Below are 16,419 nucleotides of genomic sequence, written 5' to 3'. Positions count from 1 at the left end.
TACCTGGGCAACGAATGCAGGACCGTTGTCAGATCCAATTACCTTTGGGATCCCGAATCTCGGGAGGATTTCTTCCAATATCTTCTTGGCTACTACAGAGGCAGTCTCTTTTCGGGTGGGGAAAACCTCTACCCATCCCGAGAAGGTATCTACAAATACTAGAAGATATTTATTCCCATACCGGGCCGGTTTGATTTCAGTAAAGTCTATCTCCCAAAAGGTTCCGGGCCTGTCTCCCCGGAGTCTATGTCCAGTGCGGTATTTGGTAACTGCAGCATTTGTGAGAGCGCAAGCTCTACAATCCTTATAAATTTCCTCAGCCGCCTTTCTCAAATCTGGTACCTGGTACAGGGAGGCCTCAATAATTTTAATTAGTTTCTGAGGGCTCAAGTGGGTTAGCCGGTGTAGATGTGATAGATATTCTCGCCCTTCTGCAACGGAAAGGACTTTCTCTTCTTTAGTTAGTTCCCCACCGGAGACAGTTTTGTTGACCTTAGCTCCCTGGAGAGTCAGGACCATAGGTCCTAGTGCCGCCCGCTTGGCTTCCAAATCTGCTAAGCGGTTCCCTTGAGCTATGGGGTCGGTGCCTTTCTGATGACCTGGGCAATGGATGATTGCCACCTTTTAGGCAAATGTATAGCCTCTAGGAGGCCCAGAATCTCTTTTTTATTTTTGATATCTTTTCCGGCCGAGGTAAGCAGCCCTCTTTGTTTATAAATAGCCCCATGAACATGGGCAGTAGCAAAGGCATACCTGCTGTCCGTGTATATATTCACAGTCTTATTTTCAGCTAACCTTAACGCCTGTGTCAGGGCGATAAGCTCAGCCTTTTGTGCAGAAGTCCCTTCCGGCAAGCTGCTTGCCCACAGAGTCTTTCCGTCTACCACACCAGCCCCAGCCATCCTCTTACCTTCTGCCATAAAGCTGCTGCCGTCGGTGTACCAATTAGGGGCCCCAGCCCATGGCTCATCCGGCAGATCGGGTCGGGTCCCGTTTCTGATGCCAAGATGTCGCCGCATTGGTGAACAGGTATTTCATCATCTGCTTCGGGCAGTAGTGTGGCCGGGTTTAAGATGGCCGGTGGGGCGAAGGTAATTCTCTCAGTTAGGAGCAGACTTTGGTAGTGAGTCATCCGGGCGTTAGTCATCCATCGATCTGGAGGCTGTCTGATAATGCTTTCTAAGGCATGGGGGGCTACTACGGTTATCTGTTGGCCCAGAGTTAACTTATCTGCATCTTTTACCAGCTGGGCAGTGGCGGCGATTGCCCTTAAGCAGGAGGGCCAACCACTGGCTACCGGATCCAGTTTTTGATAGATATGCGACTGGGCGCTTCCAGGGCCCAAGGGCTTGAGTTAGGACTCCCGGGCGATTCCCTTTCTTTCATCTACATACAAGGTGAAGGGCTTGGTCAAATCTGGTAGGGCCAACGCGGGTGCCTCTAATAATGCCCGTTTAGAGTCTCAAAAGCCTTCTGGTGCTCTAGAGTCCAGACAAAGTTCCCACTTTCCTTAGTCAATGGGTACAGTGGAGCAGCCAGGGTAGCAAACCCAGGGATCCACAATCGGCAGAAGCCGGCTGTCCCCAGGAATTCCCTTACCTGGCGAGCGGAGGTTGGGGCCGGAATCTGGGTCACAGTCTTTTTCCGTGCGTCGGTTAACCACCTTTGGCCGTCCTTTAGTGTGTAGCCTAAGTAGACTACTTTTTCCTGGCACAACTGTGCCTTTTTTTCGACGCCCGGTATCCCAACTCACCCAACTCGGCCAGGAGGCGCTTGGTCCCTTCTTCACAGTCTCCCGGGGTTTCCGCCGCCAACAGTAGATCATCTACATACTGTAAAAGAGTCACTTGAGGGTTTTTAACCCTATAATCAGTCAAGTCCCTGTGGAGGGCTTCATCAAACAGGGTAGGGGAGTTTTTAAAACCTTGAGGTAGTCTCGTCCAAGTCAGTTGTCCAACGATCCCCATATCAGGGTCGCGCCACTCGAAAGCAAAAAGTAATTGGCTTTTGGGTGAAGCCGTAGACAGAAGAATGCATCTTTCAGGTCCAAGACAGTGTACCATTTTCGTGATGGGGGGAGGGAGCTGAGTAGGTTATATGGGTTTGGCACGGTAGGGTGTAAATCCTGCACTCTCTTATTTACTTCTCTCAAATCCTGGACCGGCCTATAATCATTAGTTCCAGGCTTTTTTACAGGCAGGAGGGGGGTGTTCCAAGGAGACTGGCAAGGAACCAGGATTCCTTGTTGGAGCAGCCTCTGGATATGGGGGCGGATTCCTTCTCTGGCCTCTTTGCTTATTGGGTATTGACGCACCCTTATCGGGAGGGCTCCGGCCTTAAGATCTATCACGACTGGGGAATTCTCGTAGCCGTCCCTAGTCCCCGGTTTCAGCCCATGCCGTTGGAAATTCGATCAGCCACTTATCGGTATTGAGCCGAGCTCTAGGCTTAGGCTGCTGATGGAGCCGATATTCTTCCTCTAGCTCCAGGGCCAATATCATGGTGGTAGGTGCGGACCAGGATACTGTAGGCCGAGGTTGAGCAAAATCTATTTGAGCTTTCAGTTTGGTTAAAAGGTCTCGACCTAGCAACGGGTCGGGCATTCAGGAATCACTAGGAAGGAATGGGACACCCTTCCTTTCCCCAAGTCCACTGTCCGAAGTAGTCCATGAGTATTGTTTCTGCCCAGTGGCTCCAACAACCAGAGTCTTTTAGTTTTTAATTTCCCCAAAGGTTGCTTCAGTACTGAATATTCAGCCCCAGTATCAATCAGAAAACTCATAGGGGTCCCCTCAACAGTTAGGGTTACCTAGGCTCGGGAGGGCCCGAGCCCCGTCCCGCTATTCTTCGTCCTCTCCTAAAGACAACACCTTGGGTGTGGCCCTTTTCTTGGGGCATTCCCTTGCCCAGTGTCCTCTCTCCTTACAATAGGCACATTGGTCCTTGTCCAAGGGTTGCCGTCTGCGTGAGCCTGGTCGTGGGGCGTTGCCCAGGTTCCCTGACTGTCTGTGATCTGGCCCTGTCGCTTTTATCACTGCAGCCAGTATTTTAGTTTTTTTTCTCGTCTCCTGTCTCTCCTGTCTTCCCTCTCCTCAGCCTCCTTCTCTCTCTCTCTCGCTTTTCCTCTTCACTCTCCCTTTTATGATACACCTTTTCAGCCTCCTTTATTACGTCCGCAGGACGTAGTCTTGCAGCCCCTCTAGCCTTTGTAATCTCCTCTTTATATCTGGGGCTGACTGTCCAATAAAGGCCATAATGACAGAGGCCTTCTGCCCTTCCGAGGACGGATCAAAGGGCGTGTACCTGCGGTAAGCCTCCATCAATCGTGCTAGAAAAAGCGGAGGGGGTTCAGTGGGTCCTTGCTGAATCTCTCTTACCTTAGCCAAATTGGTGGGCCGCCTTGCGGCTCCCGGAGACCCGCCACTAGAGCCGGCGGTGGCGGACAGCGACCCCCTCCCTTCAGCCGTGTTATAGTCCCAGTTGGGTCGGTTGTGCGGAAACCCTTCTTCCGCCTCAGCTATCGTTGCTGGCTGCCCGTTGGTGCCTCGGATATTCTTTCTTGCTTCCTGTGTGATTCTTTCTCTCTCCTCCGTGGTGAAGAGTGCCTGTAAGAGCTGTTGACAGTCATCCCAAGTGGGCTGATGGGAAAACATTAGGGACTCTATCAGGCGGTTAATCCGGCGGGGTTTTCTGAAAAGGGGATGGTTATTTTTCCAGTTATACAGGTCTGAGGAAGAGAAAGGCCAGTACTGGAGGGTGACAGCTGGTTGGGCCCGCAGGAGCTCCATACTCTCTTAGCGGGAGCGCCACCGTGGTATCAGGCCCGTCCGGAGTGGCTGCGCGGCGGCTTCGGGTTCCAGCGGAGGGACCCGAGCCAGTCGCCCTCCGTCCTGATTGCGATCCTGGAGCGGGGGAGGGGGAGGGGGGAGGCGAGAAAGGGGCCATTCGGGAGGAGGCTCAATCTCAGGGTAGACCCCAGGGGGCCGATGGGGTCTCCGACTCCGCTGTTCGAGTTGATTTCGATTTTTGCCGTGTCTCCGCATCCTGCAGCGCCAGGACTCGGGGGCTTAGTTTTTCTGCTTTTACCCATGGCTTAACCCACGGGAGTGGGTTCTGCACCAGATCCTGCCACACTGTAATATATGGTCGTTGGTCAGGATGGGACCCGGTTTCTCCTGGAAAACAATAGCCCTCACCGCGAGGATAACAGTTAGATTAAACGTCCCCTCAGGGGGCCAACCCACATTGAGGGAGGGCCACTCAGAGGCGCAAAAAGTCTGCCAACGCCCTTTTTTTATTTCTACCGACAAATCGTGCGCTCTCGCTCTCACTTCAGTCCAGTGGTCTAAGGTCAAAGAGAGGGGGGTCGTCATAGTCTGTCCCATCCCGTCAAATGAGGTCCACGTAACGAACAAAAACAGAACAATGAACATCAAAAACACAGCAAGACAAAAACAACTTTGCCCGGTTGGTGTCTGTACAAGCCAACCGAAGGCGGTTTCAGGCAGGAGGGGTTTTCGTGTCCTCCCTGGGAAAAAGAGTGCCGTTTCTTTTTCTACCTGAAAGGGGTAGTCAGGCTTTCCTGACTCCCCTTGTCCCTTGGGGCGTCCCCAGGGTTGCAGCCTGCAGTTCCCAGCACGTCTGCCACTGCAGCCGCTGGGCCCTCTCGGCCCAGCGGCTGCCCAGATACCGAGACCAAAGCAATGCTTGGCGGCGCCGCACACACTCGCACACCCAGTCACTCAGGCTTACCTCCAAGGGGTCTTGAGTCTGGGGTGACCGCGCAGATCCCGGACGAGCCCCAAATGTAGGATTCAAAAGGAAATCCAACTCCAGTCTCGGGAAGGCGTGGACCCACAGACACAGGAGACCGAGCTTGATGCAAATGCACGAGGTTTTAATTAAGCGCAGCTCGGGTCGACACGTATCTCTACGCAGGAGACAGAGGGTCGACCCCGAACCTTAAGGGGCAAGCTCTTTTATAGGATTCGGAAGCATAAAGCGGGAAAAGGTTGGCGCGGTCTTACATGATTGGCTAATTTAAAACATTTAAACAGTTACATTTTATGGCGCGAATTGCTATGGCGCGAAGCAATTATCAGGTTACGCACACGCGTCCCCATCTGGACCCCCTCCACCCCGACCCTCCCAAACTTATCCCTCTGGAGCACTCTCTTGTTCTCAATTTTCCCCGAACAGTTTAGGGCGAGTCTTCTATGAATAGAGTCAGTCAGGATCGATAAACATTCCCCCTTATACCAGGAATCCTTAGGGTGTGGAGGTGCCTGTCTCTAAGGTATTAACTTTTAAATTTTTAATATAATTTACTTCCTTCATTGTAAGACTGGCAGGCAAACTAGAGTAATGATTGCTCAGCGACTTGAGATGGTCAATCGATCTTACAACCCTGGATGAATCTCCTTTTCTTATTAAGACTATGCCTAAGAATTCATTTTTAAGCTAATCATTTCAAGTCTTGGATTACCTGTTCTATAATTATTATAAACAATGTAACTATAGGAAGTCATGTAAAAGCACATGTGCAATGTTTTTGCAATAATCTAAAAATAATTGACAAATTACATAACCTATTGTCAGGGGAAGAGGGAGAATCTCCCTCTGCCCTTTTCCTTAAGGTTCTTATGGCTGGCCAGATAATTAACAAGACAGGTTAGCAGGAGAAAATAATACCAAGTTTAATAACATGTATACATGGGAGAAACTCAGAAATGAGCAACTCGTCCCTCTGTCTAAGCTGCTTGCTTAAGTATTACAGCTAAAGGCGAGGAGCGTGTTGGGGGCGGGTAGTGGCCTGGGACTTCAGAGGGCAGGAAGACAATTCTCTTCAGGGTCATCTATAGACAATGTGGTCAGGGAGAGACAGAGTTTTTGATAAAAGGGTCTTGGTGCCTTTCCTATTGTAACCTCTATCCTACATTATCTTTACAGCCATCATGATAGAAGATCTGTTCCAGGAAGGAGCTACCATGTCAAATTCTTTAGGCAGTTAGTGGGGGAGGTCAAATGTCCCACAGAGAAAACAATCAAGGTAAAGAGATGTATTTCAGCGTGGCCAAATCTTGATCTCCCACACTATGAAGCACTTCCCCTGTTAATATATACCTCTATGCTTGTGCACTATATCTGACTATTTACACCCAAGATGGATAACTGGGCAAATGGATGAAATAAAAGCCTAGCACCAAGGGACATGATGGACCCAGGGCAGGCAGCAACCACCCTGGCATCGAGGGACAATATTTTGATCAGCAATGCTTGCTGTCAAAAGATTATTGACCAAAAGGGGAAAATGATAAGAGATTCTCACATTGAGGTATATGGGGTAACTATTCAGGTTCAAAATGGATTTGGCTTGAACTAAAAAGCCTGATTTATGGCCTATCAAACATACATTGTACATCTGCTTAACCATTAAAGTAAAGAATGCACTCTCTTAAGATAAGGAATGCATACTTCCCCTCCTACACCCTATTGGTAATGCCTTATTGTTAACGCCCACTGGGATTAGTTCCTTTCCTGACATCACAGTCATGTTGATCTGCTAATTTGCAACTGAATATCTCTTTGAAATTTTGGTGAAAATGTATCCTGGATGTGTTTAATGTGTGTTCTTTGTTCTAAAAAGATATGACTGTACTGAAAACCATGCTTCTCTGGAATGCTTTCTAAGGCCTTCCCAGGTTATAATCCTCACTCTGGCTCAAGAAAACTCACCTTATTTCTTTATCTATAGAATGGTTATTGGTTATTCTGCATCAACAGCCCTCAGCCTCCAGGATAAGTCCTCCCAGACGGCCCTGCTTCCTGCTTTACTTTTTCTTTCTGTTTAGGGGAGGACGCTGGAGGCCTGAGCTGCCTGTGGCCAGTAGTGGGCAGGAACTCTCCCTGCTGGGCAGGGAGTTGCCCACCCCTCCCAGTGCCTGGGGCAGGTCAGGGAGTTGCAGGTGAGATGAGAAGGGTTCAGTGATGCAGAGCCCTCCTGGTGTCTGCAGTCGGTGCCCCTGGGGAAGGATTTGACCACTGCCTCAAGGGAAGCCAGGCCAAGAAAGTCTTAACTGAGACGGGAAGGGACGAGGCTCCCGAAGTTTGTGGGGTGTCTTGACTCTCCATTAGAGAGAGAGGCTCTGGGGGCCAGTGGGGAGAGAGGCCAAGCAGGGGTGTGGGAAGAGCTGGACAGCAGAGTTGGGAAGCCCACATTGGTTGTCCCCTCTGTGCAAGAGCTCATTGCTGTCTGCTGTCAACTCTTCCGTTCCCAAGGGTCACATATAGATTGAGGGAGCAGATTGTCTGGGAACTTCCCTGGAACTGGAAAAGAGTGGATGGTGGGTCAGAGTTTGTTTGACCAGGCCTGATTCCTCCACCCTATTTATTCCCTTAAAATTACTATGAAAATCTGCAAACATACACAAGTACAGAAAATACAGCAATAGACTCACATATACCCAATTTTCTAGATTGAACAATTACCAAGATTGTTAGAAATTTGATTTATCACTTTTTCTTTGCTGAAGTACTTTAAGGCAAATCCCAGACATTTTGCCATTTCACCTCTAAATACTTTGGTATACATCTTTAAAAAATGTGACAATTTCTTTCATAACCATAATGCCATTATCATACTTAAAATTAACAATGGTTCCGTGGTATCAATTAATATCAGTTCATAGTTGAATTTCTTTGGTATATTTTTACTGTTGTTTTTCATGTAAGGCCCAACATTTGGTTATGATATCTCTTAAGTCTGTTTTGATGGAGAACAATCTCTCTTTTATTCTGGGTCAATGACCTGTTGCTGACTCTGGGCTGGTCATCCTGTAGAATGGCTCTCATTCTGCGTTTGTCTGTTGAGTAGATGGTGCAGCTGCCCTGCCTAGATCCCCTTTACTGGCACATCCAACCTGGGCTGCAGTGAGTGCTGGCTGCTGACAGCTCACAGCTGTCCCCTCTCAGGAGAATCACTTCTGGAGTATTGCTCTTGTCCAACCTGAGCTCCATGAGCTCTGCAGCATGCCCTCTTCACTGTGCCAGCAGCCAATAATTGACTGATACAAGGGTACTGAAGCCTAGTCCACTTGACCCAAGAGGGGACAATCCTGTGGTGGTGTTCACGCTCCAGAGCTTTCCAGGGGATGAGGCAGAGGCTAGACTTTAGCTGAAACCACTCATTTCCTTAGCTTCTTCTGTCCTACCCTGCCTCCCTCGCTTCCTTGCAGGTTTATCTTGAGAGCACTTGCACAAAAATCTGGTGTCAAAGTGTGCTTCTAGGAGACCCAAACAAAGAAAAAGATAGTCTATTTGCTTTCTTAGAGTGTCACTTAACTTATACCTTGATTTCTTGAATATCTGTAAATGAAAATGAACTCGAGAGGCCTAATTAGATCCAAGTTCAACTCTTTCTAGCAAGATTACTTCATCAATGGTCTGTGTGTTCATAATGCAACCCGTCTGGAGGCACAAGTTCTGTCCCACCTTTTAGACTGGCAATGATGGATCAAAGAGCTTGGAATCAAAGATCTGATTCCTCTGTCGTGAAGTTCCCCATCAACCTCTCACCTAGTGTCTTCATCCATTGATTATTGCCTGGCTCAATTATTGCAAGATGGTAGTTTTTGTAATTCACTTTCTAACTCATTTTTTCTAACATCATTTCTTCCACATTTATTAGCTGGAACATTTCCATAGAGAAGAACTTTCCCTTGTCAATTAAAGCTATTTGGTTGTCCCGGGATGCAATTTATTCAGGTTAGTTTCTTTTCTGTTAATTGCCAGTGCTCAGTAAAGAGGTGATGCCCTTTATTTCCCATGGTGTTCTTTTATCACTATTACTCATGTTGTTGTTGTTGATATCAGGATCATAATAAATGCGTAGGTTTTTAATATCGAGATAAAATTCACGTAACATAAAATTCAACATTTTAACCATTTAAAAGTGTGCAATTCAGTGGTTTTTAGTATATTCACAATATTGTGCAATCATCATCACTATCTAATTCCAGGACATTTTATCACCCAAAAAGGAACCCCACCCATTAAGCAGTTACTCCTCATTACTCTCTAATTCCAAGCCCCTGGAAACCACTAATCTACTTTGTCTCTATGGGTTTGCCTATTCTGGACATTCCATATCAATGGAATCATAAATATGTGGCCTTTTGTGTCTGGCTTCTTTCCCTTAGCTTAATGTTTTCAAGGTTGATCCATGCTGTAGTGTGTATCAGTACTTCATTATTATCCATTCATTATTGACTAATAGTCCATTGTATTGTAGGGGGAAGAGAGAGAATCTCCCTCTGCCCTTTCCCTTAAGGTTCTTCTGGCTGGCCAAATAATCAACAAGACAGGTTAGCAGGAGAAAATAATACCAAGTATAATAACATGTATACATGGGAGAAAGCAGGAACACTGCGTTTCTCAACACAATAGCAGAAATTCTCGTCTTAAATACCATGTTCAGCCAATGACAAAGGAGGATGTTGGGGGTGGGGGGAGTCAGTTACAGGAGATTACCACTAAAGAACAGTAAACAAGAGTAAGGTTATTATGCAGATTTAAGGCCTCACCTTCCACATTGATAAGTCTCTAGAAATGAGGCCATCCCCCCCTCTTTCCAAAACAGAGAGGGAGATACCTTTACAAATGGAGATTTCTCTTATAAATGTAAATGATTGTCTGGCAACTCCTCGCAGGGCCATCCAGAGAATGTGGCCAGAGAGACAGAACTTCTGATAAGATGGGCTTGTTGGTGCCTTTCCTATTGTAACATTTATCCTACATTATCTTTACAGCCATCATGATAGATCTGTTCCAGGAAGGAGCCATCATGTTAAATTCTTTAGGCAGTTAGTGGGGGAGGTCAAATGTCCTCAGAGAAAACAACTAAGGTAAAGAGATAGATTTCAGGGTGGCCAAATCTTGATCTCCCACAATATGGATATTCCACATTTTGTATGTCCATTAATCGATTGATAGATATTTGGGTTGTTTCCATTTTTTGGCTATTAGGAATAATGTTGCTATGAACATTGATGTACAAGTTTTTGTGTGAACTTATCTTTTCAATTCTCTTTAATAAATACCTCAGAGTGGAATTGCTGTGTCATATGGTAACTCTATGTTACCTTTCTGAGGAACTGCTAAACTGTTTTCCATAGCGTCTGCTCTATTTACATTTCCACCAGCAATGTATGAGGGGTTCCAATTTCTCCACATCTTCATCAATACTTGTTATTTACCATTTAAAAAATTATAGCCATCGTAGTGGGTGTGAAGTGGTATCTCAAGTGGTTATGATTTGCATTTCCCTAATGATTAATGATATTGAGCATCTTTTCATGTATTTATTGGTCATTTGTATATCTTCTTTGGAGACATTTCTATTCAAATCCTTTGCCCATTTTTTAAATTGAGTTGTTTGTCTTTTTGTTGTGGACTTATAAGAGTTCCTTGTAAGTTCTAGATACTAGACTCTAGACTTTTCGCTGTCCTGATAGTATCCTTTGATACACAAAACTTTTACCGCCCCCAGCTTTATTGAGATATAATTGACAAACAACATTGTGTAAGTTTAAGATGTTTTTGTACAATGTGATGATTTGATATATGTAAATTTTGTGAAATGGTAACATGTAGCTACCATTTTTTGTGTGTGTGGTAAGAACACTTAAGATCTCTTTTCTTAGCAAATTCCAACTATACAATACAGTATTGTTAATTATAGTCACCATGCTGTACATTAGATCCCCAGAACTGATTCATCTTATAACTGAAAGTTTGTACTCTTTGACCAACGTGTCCCCATTTCCTTCACCCACCAATCCCTGGCAACCACCAATCTACTCTCTGTTTCAATGAGTTCAGCTTTTTTAGATTCCACATATAAGTGAGATCATATAGTATTTGTTTTTCTCTGTCTGACTTATTTCACTTAGCACAATGCCCTCAAGGTTCATCCATGTTGTCGCAAATGTATAATGCTGCAATGAACATGGGGGTGCACATATCCTTCAAGATAGTAATTTCATTCCCTTCAAATATATATCCAGAAGTAGAATTGCTGGATCATATAGTAGTTCTATTTTTAATTTTTTGAGGAAACTTCATACTGTTTTCCATAGTGGCTGCACCAATTTACATTCCCACCAACACTGCACAAGGGTTCCCTTTTCTCCACATTCTTGACAACACTTGTTATCTCTTTTTGATAATAGCCATTATAACAGGTATAAAGTGATGTCTCCTTGTGGTTTTGATTTCCATTTCCCTGATAATTAGTGATGTTAAGTATCTTTTCATGTACCTGTTGGCCATCTGTATATCTTCTTTGGAGAAATGTCTGTTCAAGTACTCTGCCCATTTTTAAATCAGATTTTTTTTTTTGCTCTTGAGTTGTATGAGTTCCTTATATATTTTGGATATTAACCCCTTATCAGATACATGGATTGCAAATATTTTCTCCCATTCCCTAGGTTGCCCTTTCATTTTGTTGATTGTTTCTTTTGCTGTGCAGGCTATTTTTAGTTTGATGTAGTCTCACATTTATTTTTGCTTTTGTTGCATGTGCTTTTGGTGTCATATCCAAAAAATCATCACCAAGATCAATGTCAAGGGGTTCTTTCCCTGTGTTTTTTTCCTAGGAGATTTATAGTTTCAGGTCTTATGTTCAAGTCTTTAATCTATTTCAAGCTAATTTTTGTGAGTGGTATAAGATAGGGGTTCAATTTCATTCTTCTGCTTGTGATTATCCAGTTTTCCCATCGCCATTTATTGAAGGAACTATCCTTTTCCCATTGAGTAGTCTTGGCTCTCTTGTCAAATATTAGTTGACTGTATACATGAAGGTTTATTTCTGGGCTCTCAGTTATGTTCCATTGGTCTATGTGTCTGTGCCAGCACCATACTGTTTTGATTACTATAGCTTTGTAGTATAGTTTGAAATCAGGAAGTGTGATGTCTCCAGCTCGTTTTTCTTTCCCAGTATTGCTTTGGTTATTTGGAGTCTTTTGTGGTTCCATATGAATTTTAGGATTATTTTTCTGTTTCTGTGAAAAGTGCCATTGGAGTTTTGATGGACATTGCATTGAACCTATAGATGGCTTTGAGTGTATGGAAATTTTAAAAAAATTAATTATTCTGATCCATGAACTTGGGACATTTTTCCCATTTATCTGTGTCTTTTTCAATTTCTTTAATCAAAGTCTTATAGTTTTCAGTGTACAGATCTTTCACCTCTTTGGCTAAATTAGTTCCTAAGTAGTTTACTGTTTTTGATATTACTGTGAATGAAATTGTTTTCTTTATTTATTTTTTCTTTATTTATTTATTTTTTTCCCCCAAAGCCCCAGTAGATAGTTGTATGTCATAGTTGCACAGCCTTCTAGTTGCTGTATGTGGGACGTGGCCTCAGCATGGCCAGAGAAGCGGTGCGTCGGGGCGCACCCGGGATCCGAACCCGGGCCGCCAGCAGCGGAGCACATGCACTTAACTGCTAAGCCACGGGGCCGGCCCCATATTTTTTAGATATTTCATTGTTAGTGTATAGAAACACAACTGATTTCTGTATGTGGACTTTGTATCCTGCAATGTTACTGAAATCATTGATTAGTTCTAGTTTCAATCGCTTCTCGGCCTTTTGGCTAAGATCAAGTGTAGTTCTAGTTTCATTGATAGTTTTTGGTGGCATCTTTAGCATTTTCTCTATATAAGATCATAGCATCTGCAAACAAAGACAATTTTCCTTTTCCTTTTTAATTTGGCTGCCTTTTATTTCTTGTTCTTGCCTAATTGTTCTGGCTAGAACTTCCAGTACTATGTTGAATAGGAGTGGTGAGAGTAGGCACCCTTGTCTTGTTCCCGATCTTAGAGGAAAAGCTTCCAACCTTTCACCATCAAGTACAATGTCAGCTGTGGGCTTGTCCTATATGGCCTTTATTATGTTGAGGTATGTTCCTTCTATACCCAATTTTTTTTTTTTGTGAGGAAGATCAGCCCTGAGCTAACATCCATGCCCATCCTCCTCTTTTTGCTCAGGAAGACTGACCCTGAGCTAACATCCATGCTGATCTTCCTCCACTTTATATGGCATGCTGCCACAGCATGGTCTGACAAGCAGTGGGTCGGTGCACACCCGGGATCTGAACCCAGGCCACCAGCAGTGGAGCGCATGCAGTTAATGGCTATGCCATGGGGCCGGCCCCTCTATACCTAATTTATTGAGACTTTTTATCATGAAAGGATGTTGTATTTTGTCAAATGTCTTTTTGCATCTATTGAGATGATCATATGATTCTTATCTTTCATTCTATTAATGTAGTGTGTCACATTTATTGATTTGGGTATGTTGAACCATCCTTGCATCCTAGGGATAAATCCCACTTGACCATAGTGTATGAGCTTCTTAATGTGCGGTTGTATTCAACTTGCTAATATTTTGTTGAGAATTTTTGCATCTATATTCATTGGGGATATTGGTCTGTAGTTTTCTTTTCTTGTAGTGTCCTTATCTGGCTTTGGTATCAGGGTAATGCTGGCCTCATAAAATGAGTTTGTGAATGTTCCCTCCTCTTCAATTTTCTGGAAGAATTTGAGAAGGATTTGTGCTAATTCTTCTCTTAAATATTTGGTAGGATTCACCAGGGAAACAAGCCAGTCCTGGGCTTTTCTTTCTTGGGAGGTTTTTGATTACTGATTCATTTCCTTACTCGTTATTGGTCTGTTCAGGTTTTCTATTTTTTCATGATTGTGTCTTGCTAGGTTGTATGTTTCTAGGAATTTATCCATTTCTTCTAGTTTATCCAATTTTTTGACATATAATTTTTCATAGTAGTCTCTTATGATCCTCTTTATTTCTGTGGTATCAGTTGTAATGTCTCCTTTTTTGTTACTGATTTCATTTATTTGAGCCTTCTTTTTTCCTTAGTCTAGCTAAAGGTTTGGCAATTTTGTTTATCTTTTCAAAAAACCAGCTCTTCATTTTGTTGATCTTTTCTATTGTTTTTCTGGTCTCTATTTCACTTATTTCTGCTCTGATTTTTATTTCCTTTCTTCTGCTAACTTTGGGCTTAGTTTGTTCTTTTTCTAGTTCCTTGAGGTGTGAAGTTAGATTGTTTGAGATCTTGCTTTTGTTTTTTTTATTTTTTGAGGAAGATCAGCCCTGAGCTAACATCCATGCTAATCCTCCTCTTTCTGCTGAGGAAGACAGGCTCTGAGCTAACATCTATTGCCAATCCTCCTCCTTTTTTCCCCCCAAAGCCCCAGTAGATAGTTGTATGTCATAGTTGCACATCCTTCTAGTTGCTGTATGTGGGACGCGGCCTCAGCATGGCCGGAGAAGAGATGCATCAGTGCGCGCCCGGGATCTGAACCCAGGCCACCAGTAGCGGAGCGCACGCACCAACCACTAAGCCACGGGGCCAGCCCTGAGATCTTGCTTTTCTTAATGTAGGTGTTTATCACTGTAAACTTCCCTCTTATAATTGCTTTTGCTGCACCCCATAAGTTTTGGTATATTGTGTTTCCATTTTTGTTTGTTTCAGGATATTTTTTACTTCCCTTTTGATTTCTTATTTGATCCATTGGTTGTTCAGGAGTGTGTTGTTTCTTTTCCATATATTTGTGAATTTTCTGGTTTTCCTCCTGTTATTGATTTCTAGTTTCATATCATTGTGGTTGAAAAAGATACTTGGTATGATTTCAATCTTCTTAAATTTGTTAAGACTGATTATGTGACCTATCATGATCTATCCTGAAGAACAGTTCATGTGTGCTTGAGAAGAATGTGTATTCTCCTCTGTTGGATGGACTGTTCTGTATACGTCTGTTAGGTCTGTTTGGTCTAAAGTATAGTTCAACTCCAATGTTTCCTGATTGATTTTCTGTCTGGATGATCTAACCATTGTTGAAAGAGGGGTATTGATGTCCCCTACTCTTGTACTGTTGTCTATTTCTCCCTTCAGATCTATTAGTATTTGCTTAATATATTTAGGTGCTCTGGTGTTGGGTGCATATATATTTAGGATTGCTATATATTCTTGATGAATTGACCCCTTTATCATTATATAATGATCTTCTTTGTCTTTCATTATAGTTTTGGTTTAAAGTCTATTTTACCTGATATAAGTAGAGCTATCCCTGCTCTCTTTTGGTTTCCATTTGCATGGAGTATTCTTTTTCCATTCCTTCACTTTGAGCCCACGTGTGTCTTTAAAGCTGAATTGAGTCTCTTGTGGGCAGCATATAGCTGGGTCTTATTTTTTTAATCCATCCAGCCCCCTTATGCCTTTTGATTAGAGAATTTAATCCATTTACATTTAAAGTAATTATTGATAGGTAAGGACATACTAATGCCATCTTATTAATTGTTTTCTGGATATTTTGAAGTTCCTTTGTTCCTTTCTTCCTCTCTTGCTGCCTTCTTTTATGAATTGAATTTTTGTAGATGTATGCTTTAATTCTCTTCTGTTTATCTTTTGTGTATCTCTATAAATTTTTGCTTTGTGGTTACCATGAGGCTTACATAAAACATCTTAAAGATATAACAGTCTATTTTATGCTGATAACAACTTCAATCACATTTCTATCTCCTTTCTCTCTTTTTCTCCCCTCCTTTTATGTTTTTGTTGTCACAATTTACCTCTTTTTGTATTTTCATTAACAAATTATTGTAGCTACAGTAATTTTTAATAGTTTTGTTCTTTAACCTGTACAGTAAAGTGGTTAATATACCACCATATTACTGTATTAGAGTATTCTGAATTTGACTATATACTTACCTTTATCAATGTGTTCTATATTTTTGTATGTTTTGTTTTTCGGTGAGGAAGATTGGCCTGGAGCTAGCAGCCATTGCCAATTTTCCTCTTTTTGCTTGAGGAAGATTGTCTCTGAGCTAACATCTGTGCCAATTTTCCTCTATTTTGCATATGGGATGCCACTACAGTATGGCTTGATGAGCAGTGTGTAGGTCTGTGCCTGGGATCCCAATCTGTGAACCACAGGCTGCCAAAGTGGAGCATGTGAACCTAACCACTATGCCACTGGGCTGGCCTCTATTTTTGTATGTTTTCATGTTGCTAATTAGCACCTTTTCATTTCAGCTAGAACTCCTTTCAGAACTTCTTGTAAGACCAGTCGTGGTGATAAACTCCCTCAGCTGTTGTTTGTCTGAGAAAGTCTTTACCTCTCCTTCATTTCTGAAAGACAATTTTGCCAGCTAGAGTATTCTTGTTTTGCAGTTTTTTTCCTTTCAGCACTTTGAATATATCATCTCCCTTTCTCCTGGCCTGTAAGGTTTCTACTAAGAAATCCGCTGACAGTCCTATGGGGTTCCTTTGTAACTTACAAGCTTCGTTTTTCTCTCTGCTTTTAAGATTCTCTCTTTGTCTTTGATTTTTGACAATTTTA

General features: G+C 43.2%; 1 pseudogene; it reads left to right on the top strand.

Moving 5' to 3' along the window:
* The first annotated feature begins 12,633 nt into the window (after positions 1-12,633).
* On the top strand, positions 12,634-12,705 carry LOC147917187 (U2 spliceosomal RNA; annotated as a pseudogene).
* The last annotated feature ends 3,714 nt before the right edge of the window (positions 12,706-16,419 follow it).

This window comes from Ceratotherium simum, chromosome 4 (genome assembly GCF_057802395.1).
Source record: "Ceratotherium simum simum isolate JZ-2026a chromosome 4, ASM5780239v1, whole genome shotgun sequence".
NCBI lineage: Eukaryota > Metazoa > Chordata > Mammalia > Perissodactyla > Rhinocerotidae > Ceratotherium > Ceratotherium simum.
This window is presented reverse-complemented; position numbering and strand designations above follow the sequence as displayed.